Genomic DNA, 17,052 nt, shown 5'->3' with positions numbered 1-17,052 from the left:
AGCTGTGGCTGTGTTGAGAAAAGGCCCCTGCGCAGCCCTCCAAGACTGAGGAGGGGGGACAGAGAGGAGTTGCAAGGGTCCAGTAACCTGCCCCGAGGTGAGTGGCTGTGGGGTCCTGGTATACAACTGCCAGCACCAGCACCATGACAGGCTGTATAAAACCAAAGTCTGGGGCAGGCTTAAGCTCTAATTTCAGATTCCTGGACACTGAGGTAATTCTGTCAGAGAAGGCATCACCTGTCCCAGACTGACCAGTAGGGAGCAGCGACCCCCTCCCCCCCCCCCCCCCCCCCCCCCGCCAATTGACCAGTCAAGAGAATACGCGCGGAACTCCTCGCCAACCACCACTGGACAACGCTGATGCCAGTTTTCTCCAATAAGTTTAAAGAACAGCAACACTGGACTGCCCCTGGTCCCTAGCCCCAGAAAAGCCCAGGGAACAAAGAACTCGGTGCCGATCTCCTTTGGACACTGGTTCCCCACTGCGCTGGGAAGTGGAGGGAGGAAAGCCCTGGCTCAAGCCAGAAAAACAAAACTCCTTTTGCCGTGTTTGCATCTCAACTGGTCGTAATTCTTCTGTGTGCCCAAGGTGAGCTCGCGTTCCATTCCCCCATCTAACATGGAGGCAAACTGTGGCTGTGTTGAGACCAAGCCGCCCTACAGGCTCCAAATGGTCCCAGGCTCTGGCAGAAACAGAGGGGGTAAGGTCAAGCCCCAGCTGGCCTCTACTGAGGTAAGCCAAAAGCCCCCGGCCCCTCAAAACCCCGTGGGTCTGTGCCTACTTATCTTTATGATGCTCCTCCTGCGTTCCAACAGTGTTGAATTTCCCTCTAAGCAAATCTCCTGGGCTAAATTCTGTGGAGTCCCTCTGGTATATCTTACTCTGTTGCCATCTTGCCGGAAGTCCCCCAGTATACCTTTTTTATAGTACACATTTCCTAGTTAAGTTTATGATGTAGCTTTTGGTTACCAGATTATAAAGAACTGAGTTAATAATGACATCCACATATTGATGGGAGCAAGATTATCAGTGACAAAGGAGGGAAATGGTTTTGGAAAGACAGTGAATTTTGGACCTGTTGAAATTTGTTCGATAGCAGGAAATCCAATTACCAGTGTCCATTGGGCAGCTGAAGGTGAGTGTGCAAATTGGAACAAAATTGATATAAAAGATAATCTACTTAGAATATCTATTAAAGATTCTATAGAAGAATCCTGATCAGAAAGGGGGATATGGAGAACAATATTTCAAATTTTCATTAAAACAAGACTTTCTGAAGCCATTGAAGACGGATGAAGTCAGACAACGATTGCCTCGAGATAATCTTTAAACCTAAATGAATAAAAAGTCCCCAAATGTCTTCAAACCAAACAAAAGTTTAGCTTCATTAGTAAAGAATGTCTGCCTTGAACATTGTACTGTTAATAAGAATTGTCCGTCTAGGATGAAATTGGCACCAGCACCTTGAAAGATTAGATAGAAAATTAGGGGCAGTCAGTTCACTTTGATGGAAGAGGAGACATGTGGAAAAGGAGGCTGAGAAGGACGACACAACTTGAAGAATGGCACCACTATCACGGCACCAGACACGCATGAAGACACTGTTGAATTTCAACAGAAACAAAACACTTTATTTATTTTAAAAATCGTTTCATTAGGGGCTCATACAACTCTTATCACAATCCATACATACATCAGTTGTGTACAGTACATTTGTACATTCATTGCCCTCATCATTCTCAAAACATTTGCTCTCCCCTTAACCTCTTGGCATTAGCTCCTCATTTTCCCCCTCCTTCCCTGCTCCCCCCTACCTTACGAGCCCATGATAATTTATAAATTATTATTTTGTTATATCTTACACTGTCGGACGTCTCCCTTCACTCACTTTTCTGTTGTCCATCCCCCATGGAGGAGGTTATATGTAGATCCTTGTAATCAGTCTCCCCTTTCTACCCAACCTTCCCTCCACCCTCCTGGTATCGCCACTCTCACCACTGGTCCTGAAGGGATCATCTGCCCTAGACTCCCTGTGTTTCCAGTTCCTATCTGTACCAGTGTACATCCTCTGGTCTAGCCAGATTTGTAAGGTAGAATTGGGATCATGATGGGGGAGGGGGTGACGAAGCATTTAGGAACTAGAGGAAAGTTGTATGTTTCATTTTTGCTATACTGCACCCTGACTGGCTCGTCTCGTCCCCGAGAACCTCTGTAGGGGGATGTCCAGTGGCCTACAAATGGGCTTTGGGTCTCCACTCCACGCTGCCCCGCTCATTCACAATGATATGATTTTTTGTTCTGATGATGCCTGATACATGATCTCTTTGACACCTCGTTATCACACAGGCTGGTGTGCTTCTTCCATGTGGGCTTTGTTGCTTCTGAGCTAGATGGCCACTTGTTTACCTTCAAGCCTTTAAGACCCCAGATGTTATATCTTTTGATAGCCGGCACCATCATCTTTCTTCACCACATTTGCTTATGCACCCGCTTTGTCTTCAGCGATTGTGTCGGGAAGGTGAGCATCATGGAGTGCCAGTTTAATAGAAGAAAGTATTCTTGCATTGAGGGAGTACTTGAGTGGAGGCTCAATGTCCATCTGCTACCTTAATACTAAACCTATACATATGTGCACATAGATCTATTTCCACATCCTCATATATATATTTACATATGTACATGCCTGGATTTAGACCTCTATAAATGCCCTTTGCCTCCTAGCTCTTTCTTCTATTTCCTTTTACCTTCCTCTTGTCCCACTATCATGTTCAGCCTTCATTTGGGTTTCAGTAATTCCTCTCGGTTACATTTCCCTTGGTTACGCCCTACCAGGCCTCCTACACCTTCCTTACCACAGATTTGGATCACTTGTCCTTCCCTTGAGCATTTTTTAAAAGATAAAAATCTGCAAAGATGAAACATTTGACATAGTTCTCTACGCCTTAAAAGACAACAAAAACTCACGGCCATTGAGTCCATTCTGACTCAGCGACCCTATAGACAGAGTAGAACTGCCCCTGTGGGTTTCTGAGACTGGACATCTTCAGAGGAGTGGAAAGGTTGGTGGGGTCGAACTGCTGACCCTGTGGTTAACAGTCCAATGTGTAACCCACTATAACACTAGGAGAGGAAAATATTAACAAATACTTACTGGTACAGACCAAAATGAAAGGGGCACGTAGTGAGTGACATTGACCTCGTGCCTGGTAGAGAGACCTAAGATGAGATCAGGGACACTTAAAAAAAAATTTTTTTTTTTTTTAGGGACACTTTGATAGCAATCTTAGAGACACTTCAGAGGATGTTAAGAGCTAATGCTAAGTCCATACATGTCCGGGTTGTATATCACCAGACCCTTCCCCCATGGTCTCAGCACACTGCCCAGCATTATTGTTCACGGATTCAGATTCTCCAATTACTCCCTGGCTTCGCAATTACACGATTCCCTCTGCCTGGGCAGTTCTTTCCCCGGGTAAGTGCGTGGTTTTCTACTTCCTTTCATTTAGATCTGTTTAAAGGCAAACTTCTTCAGAGGCCCTTGTGGATGAGCTTAAGTAAGAAAGACTGACTCCCTCTCCCCTTCATTTTCTGTCTTAGTCTGCTGTTTTTCTTCACAGCACGATCGCTACATACCAGTAAGCTGAGTCTTTGTAAGTAAATGCATTGTCTGTCATTCATAGGGCAGGGAATGAAGTTCTGTGAGTACTAGGACTTTTTAAAAATTGATGTGTCCCTCGGGAAGTAGAACAGGGCCGGACACATAGAACATTCTCAATAAAAGTGTGTTGAATGAAGGAGTCCTTGGTCGCGACCCTCTGTACAAGAGGAGAAACACCACCCAGTCCTGCACCGCCCTCATCATTTGTATGTTTGAACCTGCCGTTGCCGCCACTGTGTCAATCCAGCCTGTCGGGGGTGGAATGTAATAAATGAGGGGAGATGGACACCTTTTCCTTTCACAAGAAGGTTGCGTAAAAGGCGTTTACATTCTAGCCAAAATATCCCCAAGGGAAGATGCCATGGTAAAGACTTGGGATGGTTCTGGTCAGCATATTATTTTCCTCCTGAGATAACTTTTCTTAAGAAGAGGCACCTCCAATCCCAGATGAACCGGAGTCTTTCTGCTTTTTCCACCTCAAGCCCAAGCAGAGCTTCGAGAAGAAAGCAGGCTCGAAGGTGCTTCTCGTGTCAGGCATGGGCAACCAGACGGATTTCAGGGCGAAGAGGACCATTTGGAAGGTGCACGTGTCACAAACCAGGCAGTAAGAGGGGCCGGGCCCAATTCCTGCCCATCCCGCGGCCTGCGCACAAACCAGCAAACGAACCCGAGGCGGGGAGCGGGGAACCCTAAAATTCCCTCGCGGGCGGCTGCTCCCCAGCTCACCTCTCCCGCCCAGCCCGCCCTTCCCAAACTGCAGGCTCAGCCCCCGACATCCGCCGCTGCCGGCTGGAGGGAGCCCCGATCCAATGACTTTTCCCAAAGGAAAGCAGTCCCCCAGTCGGGCGGCGTCCGGGAGCCCAGGAGCTCGCCCCTCCTCCGCCCGCTCGCGCTGCGCGCCGCCCCGGCCGCTGGGCCCCAGGCGCCCCGGGGCGGGGAGAGGAGCCGGCGGAGCGAGCGGGCGCGCGGCCCCGGCGCAGGGACTATTTGTCCTTCCGCGTGCGGCGCCCGACGTCGGCCGGCCGAGTGGCAGACGAGCCAAGGGCTTCCCCGCCGCGCGCTGCAGGCCAATCGGGTCCGCGCGGGCGGGGCGCGCGCGCACGCGCACATCCCGGAACCCACGCCTCGCTGGAAGACCCTCGACGCCCGCGCGCGCACCCCGAGCCCGTCCCCGGTCTCTCCCGCTTCCCGCCCGCACCTTCCCCCGCGACCTCCCCCGCACGCCGCTGATCTGGGCCAGGTCCCCGAGCCCCCGGCTGCTGACATCTCCAAAGTGAAAGTGAAATTGGGAGTGAGGGGCGGGAGTGGAGCACAGCGCCCGTCGGCTCGCGCGTTCTGTCCGGCGACACACCAGTGGCACGTTTCCTTCGCGGACTGTAAAGTGATGCCATGTGGAGAAAGGGCATTGGAGAACTCGCTCAGAGTGTTCTCCACGAAGAGGAACTGAACTTGGCTTTCTCACGTGGTGTCAGGCGGTGTGGCCCATTCAGTGCCCAGGATACTCTCTCTGAAACAAACAAAAACCCAAAGCAGAAAACTGGCACCATTCATTCCTCCATATCGCTTCAGATTTAGGAGGCCACAATTGACATGCACGCTTCTAGGAGAAAATGCTATACTGTGTCTGGTTTCCTATTTTGAATTCCATCCTCCTGAGACTGTGGCTGACCCTTAGGCCCCTTGGTATTCCTGACTGTGATTGACATGCGTGATTAGCAAGCGAGTGAGAGAGAACCAGGAGGGAAATCGCTATCAAAACAATTACATACAGGGACATCAGAACAATGGCTTGAGCGCCCCGGGGGGCCATCCTAGCTTTGCCACAGACACCCTCTAGGGCTTTGACCAAGTCAGACCATCTCTTCGAGTGAACATTTCTTTCTGCCAAATTAAATAAAACTGTGCTTCCCAATTCCCCATCTCTCTGTGATCTAAAAATAAACTTAGCTCCCGGAGGTGAAACTGGTGCGGGTTTCCATTTGGAGAAGGTGGTAGCAGGTGAAAGGCACTGAATGGAAGCTTCATAACAGGAAGCCATTTGATCTTCAGTTCACAGGCCAGCCATGGCAGCTAAATTAACCCTGGGTGTGCAAAGTTCTGAACTGGATCTGTGCTAACTCCTGCAGACACTGCCACCTATCTTTCCATGCCGCTGCTAGCTCCCACCCCACTAAGTCTTGGTCATTTCCTTCTGTATCCCTACACAAGGACCTCTGACCATCGCTAGCTACACATACAACATGGTACTGTGGCTGGGGCCTCCCTATTAGCGCTGAAATTGTGGCTTGAGGGTTCAGACATGCCCGGGCAGGGTCTGCCTGTGTAATTGATGGGACAGCATTCCAGAGCCCTGTTTATTGGAGTGATTGAGGGGCCTCCTGAGGAAGACATGCCCCATGCGGGGGTGGGATGGGTGGAGGGAGCCAAACACAGCAAGCATGAGCCAAGAACAAAGACTAAGTTGTGAGAAGAGGGAGGTCCTTCTGAGTGGAGTCCAGTGTCTCCTGGCCCTTGTCCCACTCAGGGGGAGGAGGAGGGCTAGGGAAGCCGGTGGGGTGATAGGACACCAGAAAGTGGGGAGGGTAGAGGTGAAAGCGGAAATCCTATTTCAGACTTTGTAAATCTTACATTTCACATCATAATATCCTAACACATGTTCTCACCTATTTTATGACAAAACATCGAGGTATCAGCGCCAGTGGAAGCAACAGAAAACCGTCACAGAGGCTGCTTTTTCAAAAACAAGGAATTCCTTTTCTCAAGAAATAAGGGTGGAGGAAGGTGGTTCCGGGGCTTATTAACTGCGGAGCCCAAGGGTGTTGTCAGAGACCCAAGCAGACTTCTTGCTCTGCCATCCTCAGCTTGAGAGCCACATTTCCTGCCATCTCCCTTCTTGGCCTCCGCGTTTCTTGGCATCCAATATAATCAGAAGCATCCAGCAAAGAAGAGGTATGTTGTCTCCCATGCTTCTCTCTGCCCTCCTGCTCTCCTCTACCCTATCCTACCTCACCGACTTTGCCCTCCCTGCTCTTTCTGGGAATTAGGTGAAGATTTACAGAGCAGGTCATCAGTTTTGCATCTGACAGCACCTATACATTTCTTTCCATCCGTTCCCTGCAGTCCTCGCAATGTGATATGATGGTCCTACTTCCTCCCTGCATTTCCTGTTTCCATTCCTAACCTTTCTGAACATTGTCTTCGAGTAAATGCTGCCCTTTTGATTTCAAATGATTGATTATTCTACAGTGTACATATCTCACTATCGATCCCCTAAGAGGGCTGTCTTGGGAGAAAGGTGAGGCTTTCTACTTCCATAAAGGGTTATTATGGTCTTGGAAGCTCAAAGGGGCAGTTCTGCCCTGATGTCTACAGGCCCAATGAGTCAGAACTGGCCCAATGGAAGTGAGCTTGTTTTTTGTTTGTTTGTTTTTGTTACAAGCCTGTCTGTTCTTGAAAATGGAGTCATGGGTGTGTGTTCATTTTCAGAACTGAAGGGCAACAGTGCTCTACCAGTTTCTGTTCAACCAGAAAGTCTCTCTTTTATGATTTTGATTTTTGTTTCACATTTCCCCCCCTGGCTCCAGGAATGTCTACTATGTTCCCTTTCAGAGTAGTTGGTTGGTAGTGGTAGCCAGGCACCATCTAGGTCTTCTGGCCCAGGGCCATGGAGACTGAGATTCACGTGATCCACTAGTCCATTGGGCATTAGACTCATGTTTTCCACATGTCTTCCATGTTTACCACTCTTCCTTCTTCCTGACAAGGCAAGACCATAGTTGTCCTTTAGACGGCCGTTCATGAGTTTAAGACCCGCCGTTACTAACCAAAGTAGAATGTCGAACATTGTCTTTGTGAACTCAGTTAGGCCAGCTGACCTTGGTGTTCCCAGACTCTCGCTCTAAAAGGCCCATGCCCAGAGGCCTCTAGCACAATTCCTCTAGAAATTTGGTCAGAATTATGTTGTACATTTATCTTACTCCAATTATTTATGAGGGCAATAAGACTGATCATAATTCATCCTTTATCTTGGGAAGAGAAATCGCCTTCTACATGTGGGGAGATATAATCCAAACATCCACATTTTTCCAGAAAGAAGTGAGGAAAGGTGGTTGTAGTTTGAACTTCAATAAATTCCCCTCTTTTGCTGTTTTCGTCACTTTAAAATATTTCTTTATTTTCTCGACCTCTGAATGTGTCTGCAGCTTTTTGTCCCCATTACCTCTAGACTAGAGTGTACTATCTTAATCCATTTTCTTTCTGTACTATCCCAGTAGAGAAATTAACTTCCATTTTAAGATATTAGCTCTCCACTGGTCCAGCTAAGAGGTCCTTGTCCTTGCTTTTGTCCTAGCACCTTCACAGTGGTCCCTGACCTTCCTCCCCAATGGCTGGAGATTGGATCCCACTGAATCCCATGCTGTAACAGCTCTGGTGGTCTGAGTCCCATGCTGTAACAGGAGCTCTGGTGGCATTGTGGATTACACCTTGCTAACAAGGTCAGCATTTTGAAACCACCAGCCACAGGAGAACGATGTTCTGCTCCCATAAAGATTTACAACCTAAAGATCCCACATAGGAAGTTCTACTCTGTCCTATAGGGTCACTAGGAGTCAGAATTGGCTCAATCACAGGGAGAGTTTATCCTGTAACTCTAGTAATGGGCTTGCCTTGCATTCAGATCTTTTTCTATTTCTTTCCTAATATCCTATTTATCCATCTAATAAACAATGTTGATTATCTGCTTAGTACTGTGTCAGACAGATGCTTGGGAGATGTTGGCGGAGGACTCAGGGACCTTCACAGAGCTTACACTGTGGTATAGGAACTTGGTCTCCACAACACTTGGCTTGAAATTCAAGGTTCACTGATAGGGGCCAGAATGGGAATAAAATGTAAAAGCAGTGCCTAGTCATTAGTACTCTGCAGCATAGCCTGTGTTTTAATCCTTCACAAATAAGCGCCATTAGCAGTAGAAATTATTTTGCTCTTTACATAGCTCATAACATATCCCATTTTTTCAGAGTCCATTGTTTCAGACAATTACAGTTTCCAACAAGATAAACACCATGTAGGGCAGTGCACTTGTGGTACAATACGCTTTATTAATAACATGCCTTGTCAGCTGAGCAGACCAGTCTATGGATGGATGATTACAGCAAAAATGGAGCCCCTATCTGATGCGAGTTTATGTAGCATCACAGTTGTTTCCCTATCTCTGCTCACAGTCAGGAACCTGTCAGATCTTATTCAGCAGAATGGTTTGTCAAGCGATAAAAATATTTACTGCTATCTTCTGTCCTCTGGCTATACTTGTCTGAAGATATATAATAAAATAAAATGTCCATTTTTTACTTTACATTTCAAAATTAGCCCAAGTCTATTATTCCCACTCTTATTCTTCGTAGAAAACACCTTCTCCAAAACTAGGGGGTAGAGTATATTGCAATATGAAACAACTTTTTATATTTTCCTACTAATAGCAGTGCCGGCTCAGATGGTGTCTAATTTATCTTGACAGTGTCTGGAGTGGAAGTCAACCAATTCAGACTGCAGGTCCTGAAATATGAGTCGGAGAAGGTGGTTCTAGCAGAACATTTAAATGAAATATAAACCCCAGTCAATCTGAATGAATTCCCCCAGCACCTGAGTCCAAGAAAGAACCTTCAAGGGTCTTAGTCCTCACTCCACTCATGACGAAGTGCGCAGCCCTGGCGAGTCAGTTAATTAATCTCCATGTCTTGGTTCCCCATTTTTACCACTGGGTTATTAAGGTCTGTAGTATGCCTGTACTTGGAGTTCAGGGGAAAAGACAGTTTCGGTACACTCTTTCTGAAATGTAGCTAATCATTATCAATCAATCACCAACAGAGCGTTATTGAGCCCGGCACCTACCCATCACTATATGCCCAGAGCCTAGAAAGCGGCTAATACACAAATGCTGAAGAAATCTTTGTTGGATGAATGCATGAGAAAATGAGTAACGAGCCAACTACTGTGTGCTAAGTCTAATGAGCTGGAAAACCGGAGATGCACCTCGAAGGAAATAAGACTTCGAAAGATTCAAAGGTAGGAGTCCCTGGGTAATGCAAACAGTTAAGCGCCTGACTAAGAAATGAAAGATTGACAGTTCAATCCCACCCTTAAAAGGTCAGCCTGGTGATCTGCTTCTGAAACCCCACAGCGCAGTTGTATTCTGTGCATACATGGTTGCCATCAGTTGGAATTAAGTTAATAGCAACTAACCACATCATGTAAAAAAAGTAGTTAGCAGTTAAGATAGGAAATGTCAAAGAAACGTTATGGTCCATTGTCTTAAAACAGGACTTTCCAGATTCTCTGCTTCATTATGAATTCTTTGGTACAAGTTATCTGCTCTTGAGAGTCTGCCTATGTTCTGACACATGGAAGTGTTAGAAGATGTTTTTAAATTTTAAATGTAGGCCTATTTAAACATAACCATTAGAACAGTATTCTGTAGGGAGATAGTACTGAAACATAATTGAATCTAAGGGGCAGAAAGAGAAATAGATAAAACTATTAAAGAAGAGCTTGTTTATATTGTCTTTTTATGCTTTTATTTGGGTGTAACATCCATACAACACAATGCACTCAAGTCAAACTGCTACTCATGTCAAACTGTAGAACCAGAAGTTTCCCATGCATGGCCTATCCAGTCAGCCTCCTTCTCCTACCCAGAGATCCATTACTGTGACTTCCACTACAGAATCATTGAGTCTGTTGGCCTCCTATAGGTTGCTCGTTTAGAGGAGAGACCTTGTTGTTTTTCCTCCCACTAACTTGTAATCTTCCCATGTCCTTGGATGTAAAACATTTAACTTTTATCTCAAAAATTCACTCCCATCGAGTCGATGCTGACGCATAGTGACCCTATAGGACAGGGTAAAGCTGTCCCTGTGGAGTTTCAGGACTAGAAAGCCTCCTCTTTTCTCCCAAGCAGCGGCTGGTGGTTTCAAACCGCTGACCTTTTGTTTAGCAGCTCAATGCATAACCACTGTGTCACCAGGACACTTCTTGCAGGCAACTGTATCTTTCTTTTGATATCCAGTCTTTGAAACTTAGATGCCGTGTTTGGATCACAAATATTTTTAAAAATTATTTTTATATACTTTAAAAGATAAAGCCAAAGACTAGTAAACCATTACCATAAAGTCAAATTTCACATGTATTGACTCTCTAGGGCAAAGTAGAACTGAATCATAGGGTTTCTATGGCTGTACCTCTTTATGGAAGGTGAATGACACATTGTTCTACGGATGGGCTGGGAGGGTGGATCCATTGACTTCTACTGGCAGCTGAGTACTTCAACAACAGTACCGCCAGAATTCCTATCATAAGGAGTCGCAAAAATGGTACAGAGAAGTTCTATTTACCATTCATCCAACTCTCCCCTATAACGACTTACATAACCATTGTGATAGTTAGGTTTTGTGTGAACGTGCCTGGGACATGATTCTGCTTGGCTGTGGTGAGCAGCCAAGCAGTTGTGGGAAGGTTAGGATGGAGTGTTAGCCCCCAAGTCAGGTCACAGCCCTAATGCAATTGGAAGGACGTTTCATCAGGGATGTGGTCTACTCCTATATAAGTTGAAGTTGGTGAAAGCCCTCTTCTTGCTGGTCTCGATCCTGCATCTGGCTTATAGATGCTGCTGCTGCGCTTGACCCTGGGAGAGACCAGTGACCTCTCATATTGCCTGCAGACCTTGGATTCATTTGGGTCTGCAGCCACACCCCTGACTTGCTGCTTCCTTGTCTTCCTGCTTCCTGGTTCTTCAGCCCGAGCAGCCATGTGAGTCAGGAAAAGCTAGGAGCCGGAGTTGCTGGCCTTGGATTCACCTGCTTTGATCTCCATCAGCCTGTGGTCTTCTTGCTTCCTTATTCATTAGTCCCAGAGACTACTCAAGTCAGGAAAAGTCTCAGCTCAACATCTGGACCGCAGACTTCAACAAGACCACACTTAGCTGCTTTTGCAACTGTCTGAACTATTTTCCTTGATATAAAATCACTGGTTTTACTTCTCTAGTGAACTCAACCTATACAATCATGGTGTACTATCAAAGTTAGGAAATTCATAACAATACCAATCCAATTATAGGTATTATTTGAGTTGTATCATTAACATAGAATTTTTGGTACAATTGAATTTTGTTTACTATTCTGTTCCTTTTATTTTGCCTCCTCTAGTATATGGTGCTCTCTCTCGTGTTTCCTTCACTTTTCTGAATTATTTGAAAGCTTTTTTTATTAATTTATTTGAGTTGCTCTATATCTTTGTATATTTTTAAATATTGATTGCTTTAAGGATCGCAGTATACACATTCATACTCCATTTAGGTTAATATGACACATCATATACAATATAGAAACTATGCACACATACAAATGTCTTAATTTTCACACTTGACTTAGATTTACTATTGTATCACTTCAAAGAAAAGGTAGAAATCTTGATCTGTGAGTTTCTTTTACCCATCTCCTGCACCTTATTTCATATATTGGTCATCAACATGTGTGAAATTAAAAAACTCTACAAGATAAAGGTTTTCTTTAATCATTTTATTGGGGGCTCGTACTACTCTTATCACAATCCATACATCCATCCATTGTCTCAAACACATTTGTACATATGTTGTCACTGTTTTGAAAGCATTTTCTTTCTATTTGAGCCCTTGGTATCAGCTCCTCATTTATTCATCTCCCTCTTCTCTCCCTCCCTCCCCTCCTCCCTTATGAATCCTTGATAATTTATAAATAGTTATTTTTTCATGTCTTTCACTATCTGATGTCTCCCTTTAACCCCTTGTCCATTGTCCATCCCCCTGGGAATGGGTTATAGGTGGGTCATTGTGATCAGTTTCCTCTTTCTCCCCCTACCTTCCTCTTACCCTTTTGGTATGGCTGCTCTTAATATTGGTCCCGAGGAGTTTATCTGTCTTGTATTCCCTGTGCTTCCAGCTCTTATCTGTACCCATGTACATGTTCTGGTCTACCCAGATTTGTAAGGTAGAATTAGGGTCATAATAGTGTGTGTGGGGAAGCATTAAAGAGCCAGAGGAAAACTGTATGTTTCATCGGTGCTATACTGCACCCTGACTGCTCTGTCTTCTCCCCATGACCCTTCAGTAAAGGATGTCCAATTGCTTACAGATTGACTTTGGACTTCCACTCCGCACTCCCCCCTACCCCCCCCATTCACATTATGATTTTTTGCTCTGGGTCTTTGATGCCTGATACCTGATCCTGTCAACACCTCATGATCACTGTATTAGTCTGGGTACTTTAGAGAAACAGATCCACAGAAACTCATAATATGAGTTTTATATAAAGGTTAAGTGCACATCAAGTAAACATCCCAACTCCGTGCTGCCCAAACCCACAAGTCCAACATTAACCCAATAGTCCGACACCAATCCACCAAGTCCTCCTCCATCTCACAAAGCACAACACTATGATGGTGACTGCTGTAGGAGAGCCGAGTCAGTAAATATATAAGTATCTCAGCGCTGGCAGGGGTCTCCACACGGCTACTCCAGCACCCAGGGCTGCATCAGGGTAGGTCCATGTGGATTCTCCTCAGGGATGTCTTGCAGGAAGTGAGCCTTGCCAGCTGAAGCAGGGAAATGGTTAAGGCAGCTGCACCCTGGTCCGAACATCACAAAGCAAGAGACCTGAGAACTAGAAAGGTGAGGCTCAATGAGCCATTTATCTCTCTGCCCAGGTTGGCACAATAAACTACCTCAGTCACACAGGCTGATGTGCTTCTTCCATGTGGGCTTTGTTGTTTCTCAGCTAGATGCCCGCTTGTTTATTTTCAAGCCTGTAAAACCCCAAACACTATATCTTTTGATAGCTGGCACCATCAGCTTTCTTCACCACATTTGCTTATGTACCAACTTTGTCTTCAGTGATCATGTCAGGAAGGCGAGCATCTCAGAGTGCTGGATTATTAGAACAAAGTTTTCTTGTGTTGAGGGAGTACTAGAGTGGGGGCCCAATGTCCATCTGCTAACTTAATACTAAACCTATAAATATATGCACATAGATCTATTTTCACATCCTCATATATAAATATATTTACATATGTACATGCCTTTATTTAGATCTCTGTATATGTCCTTTGCCTCTTAGTTCTTTCCTCTATTTCCTTTTACCTTCCTCCTGTCCCAATATCATGTTCAACCTTCATTTGGGTTTTAGTAATTCCTCTAGGTTACATTGCTCTTAGTCATGCCCTACCAGGGCTCCTACACCCTCCTCAACACTAATTTGGATCACTTGTTGTTCCCTTGTCCCTGGATTTGTTAACACCACTTCCTTTCCCCCCACTTCCCTCTCTCCCATGTCCCCCTGGAAATGTCTGTCCTGTTGTTTTTCTCCTCCAGATTGTTCATCCACTCTATCTTATTTAGACAGACCTGAGCAGAAAATAATACGCACAAAAACAAGACAGAGCAAAACCAAGCAACAAAAGAAAAAACAACAACAAGCCAATGACAAAAAACAAAACAAAACACAACAACAAGAAAGAAAAGCTTGTAGTTAGTTCACGGAATGTTTCTTGGCCATTAGGAGTGTTTTACGGTTGAGTCTGATGGGGTGCCAAGACCTGGCCCCAAAGTCTATTTTTGGTATTCCCTGGGGACTTCGTTGCTCTGTTCCCCTGCTGCTCTGTTCCACACCCTTTGTGTTTTGCCTCCCTGTGGTGGGATCAGATTGGGTGAAATTCCCACACTGTGTCTCCAGTGTTGTCCCCTGTAGGCCTATCGGTCAATGAGGGATGTTGTGTCTCATAGTGGAGCCGGGCATATGGTCTTCTCTGTGGATTGGCTGCTCTGAGTGGGAATATCGTCCTCAAGGCTTGGTGGGCCAGGATGTGCTCCACTCTCTCTCTCTCTCTCTCTCTCCTCCCCCTTCATTTGCTCCCATGCTCTGATCAGACATGTCCCTGTCCCTGAGCTGTAGATTTAGTGCTGTCCTCTGAAATAAATTCTTCTGGGGAGAGGTGCAGGTATCCACATAGTTGGGATTGGGGCCAGCCCCTCAAACCTCTCCACTGGTTCCCTACGCCATGCCGGCATGTTGTTTGCAAAGTTTTTTGTAGAACTTTATATGCAATTATTTCATTTGTGAATAGAGATTTTTCCTTACTGTCTCATCTGAAGTTTTTTATCTCTTTTTCTTGTCATATTGCAACAACAAGATATTGTTGTTGAGTGAACACACTGATTGTAAATATTCTTGCCTTGTTTTCCATCTTGGAGGGCATTAGTGATAGGTCTTTTTATAGATGTCTCTCATCAAGGACGAGCCCTTCTATTCCTTTATTGCAAAGCCTAGTACATGTCTTTTTAAATATTCTGTGTGATGAAATGTGTAGTTCACATAAAGCATATCTGCTGCATATAGATGTATGAGTGCCTTGAAGGAGAGCACGTGTGCAGTTGTGAAACGACGTAGTTCTTTTGTCTTCACAGAACATCATTTTTGTGTAAGAGAACAAAAGAAAAGCTGTGGTTACTTAAACTTCTATATCTCACAGATATTTGCTCAAAAGTGAATGCTGTAACCCTGTCCCAGGCAAACAGCTGATTTTATTTACTGACACTGATGACATCTGAATTTTCAAGCAAAAATTGGACTGGGGGATATATGTATTAAATATCCTGGACTTGCCAGCTTTACAATATTTGAGTTTGCTCTTGAGAATGGGGAAATATTAACAATTATAATTTTTCTGATATTGTACAATGAAATGTAGAACATTTTAAAGATCTGCCTATTTTAGTGAACCAATATTTTAAAAAAACTGTTACTTAGCAAGTTTGGATATAGTGCTAAAGAGAGCTATTCATTTTTATCTGAAAAGATTACGTGAGTACTTCTGCCTCTTCTCACTACTTATCTTTTTGAGGTCAGATTTTTTTTTTCATATATTTCATCCAAACAGCATTTTGTAACATACTGAATACAGAAGATTATATAACACTCTAGTGGGCTCCTATTAAGCCAGATTTTAAAGAGATTGATAAAAATATAAAATACTGCTACTTCTTATTATTAAGAAGTTTTGTTTGGAAAATATGAGTCATAAGAATGCATAAACTGAAATGTATTGATTGGATTTATTATTTTTCTTTTTAAAATAAAGAAATATTAAAATTTTTTCTTATTCTTCTACTTTCAAGAATGTACAACTAACTGTACTATGTTTAGAATACATTGGATTCATTTTTAAAGAATATGTGTGATAGGTATATTTTAGAATGCCAATATTTAATATCTAGGATAGTTATCCTGTGGGGTGAAATTTTTAGCTATCAATTTGGAACTTAGAGAGTATATCACTTTTAAATATTATTTTTGGAAGTATAGAAGTAAAGAGTTTGGGAGACTACTGGTCTAGATAGCAGTTCTTAAAGGAGTTCAGAAGGGAACAAAGTGAGAAAGGATATTCTCTCTCCTCTTTTTACTCGCTTCCTCATTACTTATATTGTCATTTGATCAATACTTACCCAGCCCCTTTTACATGGCAGGCACTCTGCTAGACACTGTGAATGAAAGAGACAAGGTTTTGACTCTATCTAGTGAGGGAGACAAAATGAGAACAAGTACCTGGAATGGCTACTAACTGGGTTAAATACCACCAAAAAAGACATGTCTCCTGATGATAGATCATGATGGCATTGGCCGTTTAGATAGTTGTGCTGGTCTCATGCCAGCAGGGCTGAAGGCCCAGAAAAAGATCATTCCAGACACAGAGAAGGACTTTAACAAAGCCTTGAAGAAGAAAAAAACTTGGAATGTTCTTAAAACTGAAAGTAAGCCTCTCTGACTCATTGCTTAAGAAATCTGGTGAGTCTTTTAAAAGCAAAACATATAGTTAAACCCTGAACATGTGTATACACAAAATTCATCAATAATCCACACTATATAATACTTAGAAAAATACATTCATGTTTAAGAAGTGATAGAATAGAATCATGCCCTACTTCCCCCTAGGCGTTAGCAAAGAGAGAGAACTCCATCTGCATGGGCCCCACCACTGGCAGGCGTGGTTAATCCATGAGTGCTTTAAGAAGGGCTAGGAACTGGTCTTCATGCAGGGGCAGCATCTGTCCTGTTGCTCGATGCTGCCGAGTTGGTTCCCATGCATAGTGACCCTACGTACAACAGCCTGGTCCTGCACCAGGCTCGCAATTGTTCTTGGGTTGGGCCCATTGTTGCAGCCACTGTGTCCATTCATCTTGCCAAAGGTCAACCTCTTTTTTGCTGTCCCTCCACTTTCCCAAGCACGATGTCCTTTTCCAAGAACTGGTCTCTCCAGATAACATGTTCAAAGTATGTGAGACAAAGTCTCGCCATGTTTGCTTTTAAGG

General features: G+C 44.4%; 1 long non-coding RNA gene across 2 annotated transcripts in view; it reads left to right on the top strand.

The window, feature by feature from the left end:
- The first annotated feature begins 5,925 nt into the window (after positions 1–5,925).
- LOC142426238 (uncharacterized) overlaps positions 5,926–17,052 on the top strand; it is a 38,378-nt gene continuing 27,251 nt past the window's right edge. For both annotated transcript variants that reach the window (XR_012779733.1, XR_012779732.1), the window contains exons 1-2: positions 5,926–6,608; positions 9,528–9,725. This is a non-coding gene — a long non-coding RNA (uncharacterized LOC142426238). The remainder of the gene's footprint in view (positions 6,609–9,527; positions 9,726–17,052) is intronic.

This window comes from Tenrec ecaudatus, chromosome 14 (genome assembly GCF_050624435.1).
Source record: "Tenrec ecaudatus isolate mTenEca1 chromosome 14, mTenEca1.hap1, whole genome shotgun sequence".
NCBI lineage: Eukaryota > Metazoa > Chordata > Mammalia > Afrosoricida > Tenrecidae > Tenrec > Tenrec ecaudatus.
The sequence above is the reverse complement of the archived record's forward strand: the minus strand, read 5'-3'. Positions and strand labels throughout refer to the sequence as shown.